Source organism: Chenopodium quinoa, unplaced genomic scaffold, assembly GCF_001683475.1.
Source record: "Chenopodium quinoa cultivar QQ74 unplaced genomic scaffold, ASM168347v1, whole genome shotgun sequence".
NCBI classification, from domain to species: domain Eukaryota; kingdom Viridiplantae; phylum Streptophyta; class Magnoliopsida; order Caryophyllales; family Amaranthaceae; genus Chenopodium; species Chenopodium quinoa.
In genome coordinates this window covers 1,313,244-1,323,896 of record NW_018745174.1, presented here as the reverse complement: position 1 = coordinate 1,323,896, position 10,653 = coordinate 1,313,244, and positions in this window count along the sequence as shown.

Sequence of the window (10,653 nt, the reverse complement as noted above, 5' to 3'; positions counted from 1 at the left end):
ATAAAATACTTCTGAATATCTTTTATATACTTTATATTTTGTGATATTATTTTTCTCAAAATTACTTTACAATCGTGCATTGCACGGGATTTTAACTTTTTTTTTTGAAGGAACGGGATTTTAACTTAGGCCCTGTTCTCTTCACCTTAAAAAAATAATAGTAAGTAAAAATAATTTCAGTTCACTAAAAATAAGTTCAGTTCAGTAAAATTAATTTCAGTTCAGTAAAAATAATTTCAGTATAGTAAAAATAATCTCAGTTTAGTAAAAATAAGTTCATTTCAGTAAAATTCAGTTTTCTTAAATAAGAATTATAACAGAAATTCAGCAAAAATAATTTCAGTTCAGCAAAAATAATTTCATTTAAGTAAAATTAATTTAAGTTCAGTAAAAATAATTTAAGTTCAACAAATATAATTTTGTTTCAGTAAAAATAATTTCAATTCAGCAAAAATAATTTCATTTAAGTAAAATTAATTTAATCAATAAAAATAATTTAAGTTCAGCAAATATAATTTTGTTTCAGTAAAAATAATTTCAGTTCGGCAAAAAAAAATTCATTTAAGTAAAATTAATTTAAGTTCAATAAAAATAATTTAAGTTCAACAAATATAATTTTGTTTCAATAAAAATAATTTCAGTTCAGCAAAAATAAGGTGAAGAGAACGGGGCCTTAGTTTTAAAGTCTTTGTCAAAAAAAAAGTCTTACGATTTATTGCTTTCCAAATTTCTAGAAAAACATTGGTTCTTACAAATTTGAAACGAATAAAAATTAATAAAGGCACTATTTTTTCATAAAAAGGGATAGTACAACCAAACTATATACAAGACAAAATTAAAAATATTTACTACTCTCTCCGTTTTTAAATGTTTGCTCTATTTCTCCATGTAGTGCGGAATTTTAGGATAAATGGGATAAAGTAGTACTCCCTTCGTTTTTTTAATACTTGCTCTACTTTTTATTTTCGGTCGTTTTTAAATATTTGCTCTATTTCTTTATTTGGAAGGAAAATCTGTTAAAATATTTCAACTTTCACGTATTCGCTTTAAATAATCCCAACTTTAGATTATTATTAAATAATCCCAACTTTGGGGTGTATTCGCTCAAAATAGGCCCAAGTAATCTTTAGCCTGTTAAAAAGGTAAATGTTGACACGTGTCACCACGTGATTTGCTGAAATGTTTAAAAAAAAAAAAAAAAAAAAAAAACAGTCATAATTCAAAAACCCCCCACCATCACGGCATCACCTGTAACCACTGTCACCACTATCACCTATAACCACCATCACCTACGCAGCAACTTGCGCACCCATCATCGCATCCTGAAAACACCAGCAGCCACGTGCAATTACCCACGAACCAAAAACAACATCAAGCTATCGCTGCAACACTGCCTGTCGTCACCACCAAATCTAGGTAGCAACCTGCAAATTGCAGCAAAATCAATTGAACCTAACCCTCTTGTGGTTGTTGTGTGTTTGTGGGATGGTGCTGGTCACGGCGGAGTTGTCTGTGTAGAGGGTGATTATGCGTCTAGGCGCCGGAAAGTATGGAGGTTCCACGAGGGAGCGTGGTTGATGGTCGTGGGTGAGATTTCAAGGGTTTTAGGGATTCGTGGTGGAGATGGTGGTTTTGGGGAAAGGGGCGCGGGAAGGGAAACTATCAGCGTGGGGGAGGCCTTCTAGTCATCGGTGCTTGGGTGGGGAAGACGACTATGGCCACCGTGGTGGTGGTGGTGGGGAAGGTGGATCGTGGGTGGAGGCTGGCAATTTTTATTTTTATTTTTTTAAGTTTTTTTTTTAAAAAAATTTCAGCCCATCACATGGTTACACGCATTACCTTAACCTACTATAGCAAGTTAGTAACCGGTTAGGGTCTATTTTGAGCGAATACACCCAAAAGTTGGGATTATTTGATAATAATCTAAAGTTGGGATTATTTAAAGCGAAAACGTGAAAGTTGGGATTATTTTTAACAAATTTTCCTATTTGGAAAGATTTTATAATATTTAATTAATTTCTCTCACCTAATCGACCTACCATGAATCATATTTTATTAATTTCATATTCTTTCTTTTTCAATTCTCTCTACTACTTTTGCTTTTTACAATTTTATATTCTTTCACCAACCTACCCCACCACCTCTATATTTTATTACTTTCTCCAATTTCTCATAAAACTCCGTGCATGGAGAAATGAAACAAGTATTTAAAAACGAAGGGAATAATATACAGAGTTAATGGGGGTAGGCGGAAGAATAAAAAATTATTAAAAACAAAAGTAGTTGAGAGAATTGGAGGAAAAAAGAACAATAATTTTTTGGTGCAGCAAGCCATACCATGCGGCAGGGGTTACCCGAGTTTTTTTTTGTTAGGGGTTACCTGAGTTTTTCAGCCAAGTGTTACTTGACTTTTTCTGTCATGAATTACTTGAGTTACTCGGTAAAGGGTTCGGACAGGGGTTACTCGAGGTGTTCACTTGGTTAAGGGTTATTCAGTCAGGGGTTACTGGCATTTCTCATTCAAAAAATTGTGACTCGAATAACCCCTGACCGAGAAAGTCGAGTAACCCTTGACCAAAAAACTCGAGTAAACCCTAACTGATAAACTTAAGTAACCTGGAAACTCGAGTAACCTCTGACTAAGAAACTCAAGTAACCTCAAAAAACCCAAGTAACCCCTGACCGAGAAACTCAAGTAACCCCTGCTGAACGGTACAACAGATCGCATCATACAAGAAAAACCACTTTTCGTAGCGATTGTTCATTCGCTACAATATACAAGTATGTTTGTGAAATAATTAAGGATGTCGTATCATTTTTACAATTGCCATGGTTTTCCCATATAAAATCGATACGGAAAATATAATAATACATATCCACACTATTTTTAATTTTTTACACATTTATATAATTTTGAGAAATCGTATCATTTACAATCGCCACTAAATCCTAAAAATCGATACGAAAAGCCTTTTCAACACTAGATATATAAATATTGTTTGACAAAGAATACATAAAATATGTCATAGCTTATTGGTGAAACATTTAATATAAGAGTTTGAGGTTGCATGTTCGAATCTTGTAAAGATCATACGCATGTTTTTTTTTTTGAAGAAAATGAGTTGAACATTTATATCGATTGTAATCGCTACAATAATCACCACGATTGGATGTAGTTTTTCGTATCGATTATTGAGGCCAACCCCAGCGATATTGAAAACCACTACTAAAGGCTAAGGCAACGGGGGATATTGTATCGAATGACCATTCGTTGGGAAAGCTTTTTGTTGCAATTACAATCGATATTAAAGGTTAAAATAATCGCTACGAAAAGGTTATTTTCTTGTAGTGCATATAAAAAATTGTGGAAAAAGAATATGAAATTAATAAAGTATGATTTATGTTAGATCTACTAGTTGAGAGAAATGAACAAATTAAATATGATAAAAGCTTTTCAAAATAAGAAATGAAGCAAATATTTAAAAACGATCAGAAATAAAAAGTGAAATCATCAATCAATCAATCTATCTATCTATCTATATATTATACTAAAAGACAAGCGCCTCAATTTGAGGATGACAAATATCACTCTCTCATTGGCTTATCTTAAGTGTTAAATATATATATATAATTACTGTTTACATATTCAAGCATAGTTATTTTTGTTAAACTTCAAACAATAAAAGCAAGTTTCTATACATGCATAAGATTTTCAAAATTCCTAACATAAATATTGATTTAATTTTTTTATAATAAATATATACTTTCCAATACTACAAATAATCCATAAAGTCTTTCCAATCTTTATTTATAGTCAAGTTAAAGAATAATAACTAATTTGAAACAATATGATTAAAGTGGCATAATTAAGGAAATAAATATTTCGTATTTTGAAAGACTAATATTGTTTTTTTTTATGAAAATTAAATAAAATCGATAAGAATTTAGTTTGACATCAATCATGAAATCAATACAATTAAAAAAATCAGATGTATGATAAAATATTGTGCACCTATTATAAAAGCTACCCTGTAATGAATGAAAGTTATTTATGCTTTATTGATAAAAGTTACCCAAAATAGTCTACAAGTTATTCTAAATTCAATTCAAGTAATCAGATGAATACAAAAGTTTTTGATAAAGATACAAAATAGTGTAAAAATTACTTTTATCATTTGTTGTACTCCTTGACAAATACTGAATGCTGAGCCGAAATGTTGTCTTGGAAACAATACATAATCTTGAACATAAATTTAATTTTAACCGGCCTTTCATTTTCAATACAGTGTCTTTTACAATGACCTTTTGTTTTTCTTGCATAAATAGTAAAAAATAAAAAAAATAAAAAAATAAAAAATAAAAACTGAACCAATAACCAATCAAAACAAGAAGAATAAAAGTTAAATTGAATTAGACATTTGACGGAAAAGGGATAGATATAAAATGTATTATAACTATTACTCGTGTTTTAAATTGTATATTCATATTAACAATGCTATTAGTTATGATTTTTTTTTTAGAAAAACTAACATTTTGATTTAAAAATCGTGCATTGCTCTGTTGCTCATGTACTATATTAGATGTACAACAATCATGTGCAATAATTTATGTTGTTTTATACATAATAATACTTTTAACTATAATAGTATGTGTATATAATATAATATTTTTTATAATATAGAAAAGTATATGTATATAATATAATATTTTATAACACGTGTCCTCCATACCAAGTGTTTGGTTGTTGGTGTAGTGGTGATTGAGACTACACTTGGTAGGGAGGACCTGTATTCGCTCCCCTGCAACAACAATCGGAAGGGGAGTGGAACCTAATAGCCTAGAAAAGATCCTCAAATCTGGATTAGCCCAAAGGGTGAACCGGATATGACACCCAAAACTCAATGCATATATGATGGGAATTAACTTATCCTTTATCTATCTTATACAAAACTCCAAAGTCTAAATTGTTTTTCAAAATATAATAATATTTGTAAATTTTTGTTAATATGAAAGATATAAACCTATCAAAATGTATATATAGTTAAATTGTTTGATAACTTATATCGAATGCATAGTTTTATTAAAATTATTTGCATGTAATCATTAAATGTGTTTGATGTTGTGTAGCTATGCAATGTCCAAAACTTTAGTAGAACGACTTTGATTTAGTGATTGTACGGTAAAAAGATATTGACTTCGATCTTGAAACCTAATAGTCTAATAAATTCTAAATAGTAAAATTAAAACAAAAGGAAATGAAAATAGTAAATGGCTTTAATATTGAAATAAACATAACCTTTTAAATCAATTTAGCGAATTCAAGAGACAATTTTAAGGCTTTTAAAATTAAATGGGGGAAAATATATGTAAAAAGAACATTTTTAGATATATAAATGTCCATGCACTATTACAAGAGTTTTGTTAACCATTTTATAATTAAGGTAGGGATAAATCTTAGTAATATATACTCCGTAGACTTTATTTATATAAAATTATCAGTATCCATACCTATATACGAAGTATTTGTGTTGTATTTGTTTCAAAAAAAAAAAGTATTTGTGTTGTATACTATATTTAATCAGCTGTTGGTTATATATATGACTATTATATAATATATAGTTTTTGGCACAATGCTTAACTTAGGAAAATATATGTTCTGGTAGGTCAAATATAAGGTTATTATTGTGTCTATAGATTTAATGAGTGTGACGGGTAAATAAAACATGTATGTATTAGATTGATTGTAGCTACTGATGCGGATGGTATGATAAGAAAATTTTAGTTTTTTCTCAACGGGAGATATAAATAAATTAGTCCACTTCTTATATAGCTACGTGGAGTATTATTCAATTATTTCTCAATTAATAAAATAACATTATAAAAAATTAAAAGAAATTCAAATAACATAAAATACTATTCAAATAACGTTCCTTTAATTTTTTTTTATTGACCATTAGTAACCAAGTCCTTTAATAGTAAATGAATTACCTTTGTTTTTATTTTTTTTTTCCTACGGGTTTAATAGTTTGATTTATAAACCATGCATCGCACGGGCACTATGCTAGTTAGCCTATACTAAAAGCAAACCTAAAATGACACTTGTCATGATGTCATTAGTAATTTTTCCGCCCATTTTACTTTCCGTTTTCTCATAGATTTTTTAAAGAAATTAAATTAAATTATAATAATCCAAAACATCTTTCTTACCATAAAAATTTTTAACAATAATAATTCTCCATATAAATCCAACTAATATATTTTTTACATTAACGAAGTATTTTATATTAGGTATTTTTTTTGTGTGTTAAAAAAATGAATGATATTATTTTTAAGCAATACTACTCTATATGTGTTAAAAAATTAAAAAATATTGCTCCATATTATCTTAGTTGTCGATTATACTATTAACTTTTTAATTTTTTTTTCTAATTTTGTTACTTTTGCAATAACGTTCAATTCAATTAAAAATAAAATTATTTTGTTAACACACACATATATACTTTGTTTTTTACTCTTAAAGTCGTATCAATAATAAAGGAGCATGTGCGGATACTATCCTTAGTTCTTTTATTTTTAAAATAAAAACCTCATAGACCCCTTAAAAAAAAATAAAATCAAGTCTAAGTGTCACTATTCTCAACAATGGTATACATTCCCGTAAAAAAAAAAATGGTATACATATGTATAAAATTAAAGTTATTTTTATTTTGAATTAGTATTATGAGTATAATTTTTTTTATAAATAAAATTCAATATATAACACTATAAGATTAAATAATAACCGTGCATCGCACTGGACTTAGGGCCTGTTCACATTTACTGAACTGAGCTGAACTGAACTGAACTGATTGGAGCTGAACTGAACTAAACTGAACTGAATTGAGCTGAAATGAATATTTTATGAGAGAGGAAAATTAAGAGCTGAACTGAAATGAACTGATTGGAGTTGAACTGAACTGAACTGAACTGAAATTAAGTAAATGTGAACAGGCCCTTAAACTACTAGTAAGTATTTAAAAGAGAAAGTATGTCTCGTGTACTTCTTCTCCATATTTGCCTTCTTGTTTCAAAAATTATTCTCAATGGAGGTCACTTTATCCATAACCCTATCAAATACTTCTGCAACAACCTAAACTTTTACTACAAACTCTAAACCCCACAAACTTTGAACTCCCAAAACCTAGAATACTTCAGAATCTATTCTCTCAATCCCACCCTCACATTTCCACTTCATTGGGAAGTTTCTTAGGCCCTGTTCTTTTGAGCTTCGGGCAGAGCTGAGCAGATTTCAGCAGAGTAGAGCAAAGAAGAGCAGAGCCGAGCCGAGCAGAGTAGATTTTATTATTATTATTATTATTATTGTTATTATTGTTATTATTATTATTATTATTATTATTATTATTATTATTACTACTACTACTACTACTACTACTACTACTATTACTACTACTACTACTACTAATATTATCGCACTATTATTATAATCATTAAATTTTTAAAGTTAAATATTAATTATTATTATTATATTAATTATAATTATAATAATAATTATTATTATTAAAAAATAATAATTAGTACTATCTTTAAATATTAGGTATTATCTTAATATTAATTTTTATTATAAAAATCAATTATTGTTATCATAATTAATATTATTAGTTATAAGTATTATTATTACTATTAGTATAAATACTATTATTATTATTATTAAATATTAATTATTATTATTATTATTATTATTATTATTATTATTAAATATTAATAATAATAATTATTATTATTATTTCTATTAAATATCAATAATTAATTATTGTTTTTATTATTATTAAGTATTAATTATTATTATTATTAAATATTAATTATTTATTATTATTAAATCTTAATATTTATTATTATTATTATTATTAAATATTAATTATTATTATTATTAAATATTAAATATTAATTATTATTATTATTATAATAATTCAATATTAAGTATTAATTTTAAGTAGAACAGAGCAGAGCAGATAGGGATGGAAATGGGGCGGGTCGGATGCGGATGATGGTACCTCCATACCCATACCCGCCTAAAAATCTTATACCAATCCCCGCCCCACCACCCGTGGCGGGTACTATTATCCACATCCATACCCGCCCCACCGGGTACAAGATAGGATCCATCCCCGCCCCATCACCCACTTGGATATTCATATCCACCTCATACCCGCCTCAAAATCGTCCCAAACCCTTTTCCATGATGCTCTATTGTATCACATTAATGACAATTATATCAAATTAGGTTAAGAAAATTGGGACTTTCACTATTCAAGCTTATTGACTCTTAGGGGGCATCAAGTTTCATAAATTCACAACTCTTCTAAAAGAAATATGGTGCGGATATAAGATGGGTACGGGGCTGGGCGGATATGGGGCGGGTCTACTCTAAAATCCATACCCGCCCCATCACCCATGGCGGGTACACATTTTATACCCATCCCCGCCCCATCACCCGCCAAACCTTCCTCCATCCCCGCCCCATTTAGGCGGGGATAGGGCGGATCTCCCATTTAACCCGACCCACTGCCATCCCTAAGAGCAGAGCAGGGCAGAGCAGAGCAGATTGAAGCAGAGCAGAGCAGATTTCAGCAAAGCAGAGCAGAGCAAAGCAAATTTCAGCAGAGCAGAGCAGAGCAAAGCAGCTCTAAAGAACGGGGCCTTATTCAAGTTATTCCAGAATTCTTCGGTTGTAAACGATTTCCCTCTCTAACTCTAAATTTGTCATATTTTTCCCTTTATAATACTCTCCATGTCTATTATCGAAGATTGTGCCCCATTAAAATCTTACTTAAAAAATCATGTGAAATAAAAACTTTTTTTTTTTTTTTGAAAAACGCCGAACAAATATATTAATCAAGGGACAAAGAGTCCAAGAGTACATACGAGGAAACCTCCTTAGGGCAATGGTCTACTCACACTTGCTCGACACCATTAGGAACGACCTTAGCAAGATGATGGGAAAAAAAGGTATAGCGCATATTTCTCCCCCGTAGAATACAAATCCTTGATCTTTGATATTCCTAAATTGGATTTGAATTTTCAAATCTTCTCGTAAACAAGTGAAGCATCTTATTTCATCATGTCTATTGTTTGTTAGTGGACCATCTCAACCAAAAGCTTAAACTAATAGTTGATGCCCAGGATCATGTTTTATACTCTATCACGCCTCCTAACACGAGATCTTGAAGTGTTGATGCAGCATGAGCCCTCCTCATACCCAAGGCTTAATATTCCATTTAAAGGTAAGGAGTGGATGAGATTCGAACCCATGACCTCTATGTCACATTGGTTTTGAATTTCTGATACCATGTTAGTAGACCAACTCAACCAAAAGTTTAAGCTAATGATTGAGATCCAGGATTATGTTTTATACTTTATCATCTATGATAAAATAATATGTTTACATTTTTAAGAACTTGATACGTGTAGGGTTAATTTACACATTTTTTTATTCAAGTTGTATTTTATTTTAAGTATTTTATTCTAACAACAATTAAGTAATTAGCAATGATAATACTTGCATCTATTTACAGAGAAGGTTAAGCATTCCTGCAACCGTCACACGGGTGTAATCAAATGCAAATTACCATAAGTAAATTTCCTATATATAATATTAGAATAACATACTTTGAATATCCTTTTTTTTTTGTTAAGAATATTATCTTAATCTGTAAGATATTTTAGATTATTATCTTTATAATGAAAGAAGATAATTCCTCATATATTAACAAACCTATCAAATGCATTATATACACTGTAAGCTATGTATGGTAAGGTATAAAGTAGGCCTAATTTCCTACCATTAATGGAAGACAATACACTAAGCATAAATAACTATAACTTTTTTTTTTGACGGAAAATAACTATAACTTAATGGTAAGCTATAAAGTAGGCAAATATACACTACGTATGATTACTATCTTTACAAAAAGAATACATTGATACTTATCAATATATTATGTTACATAATTGGATCGAAAAACGGCAAAAATAAAATATAGTAAACATATTAAAATCAAATCATATATATTCAAATAATAAAATCGGATGCAATATTATTTGTATTATCAACTATATGTTATACTAAAAGACAAGCGCCTCAATGTGAGACTGACAAATGTCTCATTATGATTCGCTGTCTTTTATTAATTTATTATTATTATTATTATTATTATTATTATTATTATTATGTTTCCATATGTATAAAAAACATCTGTACATTTTATTGTAAATTAATACAAAAACTATTATAGTAAAGTCTATTATAGTGTATTAATACAAAAACTATTATAGTAAAGTCTATTATAGTAAAGTAATAGACATATACACATGCAAGGTATATTAAGAAAAGTATCATAAAATATGTTAGTATATGTAAATAATAATAGCTACATAAGAATAAAAAAAATCTTAGTATAAAAAATATCAAAATAACATATGTTTATGTATGGTAATTCATATTCTCCCTAGAATATTATGTTTATAATGAAAGAAGATAATTCAATAAATATTAACAAGCCTATCAAAGGCATTATGTACATTGAATTGAAAGCTAGGTATGGTAAGCTATAAAGTAGGCCTAATTTCCTACAATTAAAGGAAGACAAGTATACA